The sequence below is a fragment of the Pseudorca crassidens genome, chromosome X (genome assembly GCF_039906515.1).
Source record: "Pseudorca crassidens isolate mPseCra1 chromosome X, mPseCra1.hap1, whole genome shotgun sequence".
Classification (NCBI taxonomy): Eukaryota; Metazoa; Chordata; class Mammalia; order Artiodactyla; family Delphinidae; genus Pseudorca; species Pseudorca crassidens.
This window is the reverse complement of record NC_090317.1, coordinates 103,989,292-103,992,552: the sequence shown is the minus strand read 5'-3', so window position 1 is coordinate 103,992,552 and position 3,261 is coordinate 103,989,292. Positions and strand designations below refer to the sequence as shown.

General features: G+C 42.0%; 1 pseudogene; it reads left to right on the top strand.

Annotated features, from left to right (window-relative positions):
- Positions 1–2,451: 2,451 nt before the first annotated feature.
- Positions 2,452–3,022, top strand: LOC137216708 (lysosome-associated membrane glycoprotein 1 pseudogene; annotated as a pseudogene).
- Positions 3,023–3,261: the final 239 nt, after the last annotated feature.

Genomic DNA, 3,261 nt, shown 5'->3' with positions numbered 1-3,261 from the left:
ACTGATTCTTTAATAACTTGACCCAGGAATAGCTACTAGGAATTACTGTGAGACGGGAGAATTATTTCCCTGTTTTTCCCTTTCCACTCCTAGCAAACACGCTCTTAATATGGCCAAGGATTCCTTGGGCAGCTACCCTTCCTTTCCCACCAAACTTGGTCTATTTTCTGAATGAGAAGTACTTAGTTACCATGGCAACAAGCTCTATATAAATAGGTCTATAGAACACCTAGCTTAGTCTAGCATTTGCTAATAAGCATCAAATGAATAACAAAAGCAATATTCAGGCAGTCATATTTAAGAAAAGAAAATATGTATTCCAAAACACATTCTACAAAGCCACACAAATGCGGGATATAATTCAAGTGCACATCAACGTGAAGTATTAAACTGAACATTCATTCTAAGTAAATCAGAGCCTTGTTATCTTTGTCCGCTATTATTTTTAGGTCCCCATAAATAAAAAGAACAGGACTGTACATCCTTGGAGGACACATATTGGATAGATTTAAAACCATGGATGTCAATATCTGCTTGTATCATTAAATCAATGAACATATTAAAAGAAAATACAGCAGTACTTTATAATGAAACACAGCTCTACCTCTCAACTATGGGACACTTAGTTCTTCATTGTAAAAGACAATAGTTTGCAAAATAACTTTGAAAACAAACCAGAGCTACTTCAAGTCAGCCTATATTTCGGTGTGTCAAATCTTTGGAGTATTACTTACATGATGAATGCAATGAACCACCAAGACCCTTCTTCAAGGAAGGATCTTGCCCCAGATCTTTGCCCCAGCTTTCATCTGTCATCCACTTAAGGGAATGCCTCTACTGTAAAGAGACACATTTTTCAAGGTCATACCCTTCCTGGGTCAGCCCAAAGCCAATGACTGATGAAAGCAGGAGTGTCAAGTACTGGCCTTTTTGGCCCATCATGCATTGATCCTGGCTCTCCAGAGCTCCCCCATGGTGACACCTGAGGCCCGACATCACAAACGACTGGACTTCTGCTTCCTTCTCTTCCCTTACACAGGGTTTGATCACCAGGCCATCCCTTTACTACTATGCAAACTAAAATCTCCATCAGAGTTAGCTTCTTGAAGAACTAGGGAATTAAGAGAAGCAAAAGGCAGTTGCAGGAACAATGACATCACTGTCAATCATTATTTTCAAAGGCAAAATAGAGCATTTGAATTTTTCAGTAGCTGACATTGTCAAATATTAGGATATGGCCCTAAAGGAAAACCTCACCCATTCAGTCACACTGGAGTAGAACACAGATATCTAAGTTTGAAAGCTTAAAAATAGTAACAAAACCACCACAAGAGGGGGCTCACATGATAGTGTTCACAGGGCAGGCAAAGCAGTCTGTGCCACCAAGGTCTCCATCTTGGTCCAAAGGGCTCAAGCAACAGGGTGCATCTCAATTTTGCTGACATGTTTCTTTCTTGCCATATCCTAACCCCTGGATTAGTGGTCTTTTTGCCTATTTCCTAACTTCCAAATGTAGGCAGATACACCAGAGATCCTGGCAGATGGTGGAGGTGCAGTGGAAACCCACCTGGGCCTCCTGTTCCAACCCTTCCTGTCCCTGGCAGCCCTGGGTGGTATTTGGAGGGGGTAACTGCTCATGTAGCTGCTTTCATGACCGCGGCACAGTACACCTGCAGTGTTTAAGATGAAAAGCGGTTACTGAGCATCTTGCACAATGGACGACTTCTCAAGCTGCTTTCTTGAGGAAATATTACACAAAATTGATGACAAAAATGTGACCTTTAGGGCTTCCCTGGTGGCGCAGTGGTTGAGAGTCTGCCTGCCGATGCAGGGGGCGCGGGTTCGTGCCCTGGTCCTGGAGGATCCCACGTGCCGCGGAGCAGCTGGGCCCGTGGGCCATGGCCGTTGAGCCTGCGCGTCCAGAGCCTGTGCTCCACAGCGGGAGGGTCCACAGCAGTGAGAGGCCCGCGTACCGCAAAAAAAAAAAAAAAAAAAAAAAAGTGACCTTTAATCTACCACCTAATGCAGAAATACTGAATAGTAGCCGCTGTGGTTAAGACAAAGCTTCTGACGCGAGTACAGTGACTGCTTTTGAAGGATATACACTGACCTTCGATTCCATACGGAATGCAACGCCTTACAGTGTCCAACTGTTCAGTTTTGGTTGTAACTTGTCAGACACAACTATTTCTCCCAATGCAAGGGCAAAAAGAATCAAGATTGTGGAATCTATACCTGACATCATGGCAGACATAAATAGAGGCATGTCAGAGGCAACCAGATACACACAAATAATGTAACTATTAAACTATATGAAGGAACTATCCAGGAATACCTTTCAAATAACTTCAACAAGGAAGAAATACTCTGTAAGCAGAGACTTTCCCAATAACAGCCCCAAGGCCCAAGCCTACCAGTTCCCCAGAAAGTCCACCTGCTTAGAAGTACACTATGTATAGCACAAATGGAACTGGTCTGCTTATAGCATGGGCTGACGAATGATTATCACCTATGAGAAAAGCTATAAGGCAGTTGTGACAAGGGCATTTAATATCAATCCAAATAAAGCCACTGAGCTATAATTCTCATTTAGTGACACTGGAACTCCTCAGTGAAACTGTGACTCCTCTTGTCTTCAGTGTTGGAATAGATACAACTTCTAGCCTGTTTTTCCTACAAGGAATCCAGTTAAATCCAACTCCATACAGCATCAGAAATTCCACTTTTAAAGCTTCCAATGGCTCACTGAGAGTCTTCAAGCCACCACTGGCAATTTCCCTAAGGGCAATCCTGAGGAAAATGTTCAAGTCACAAATGCATCTTCCGTCAACATTTTCAAAGTTTGGATGGGTCCAGGCTTTTCAAGTTTGAAGGTAACAAGTTTGGATCTGTTGAAAAATGTTACTGAAATGGAAATACCATGCTGAGTTCTGTTGCCACTGGGGGTGCCCTTTCAGGAAATGCCCTCTTTGTCCTAATTGCTTACCTCACTGGCATGAACAGAAGTCATGATGGGCATTAGACAGTTTAGCATTTGAAACTACTTTCCACCACTATATATCAACAGCAATTGCAAGAGGTTATATTCATTTTCCCTGAGTTAAATTAGCATTGAAATGGAGATGAACTTTCTTGTAAACTTTTTTTTAACCAAGTCTGCTTTATCAAATATGAAGTTCATCTTGCAACGTTTACTATACATGAAAGGTTAACTGTTGAAATAGTGGTGTTAGTGTTGCTAACTGGTTAAATATTAACATT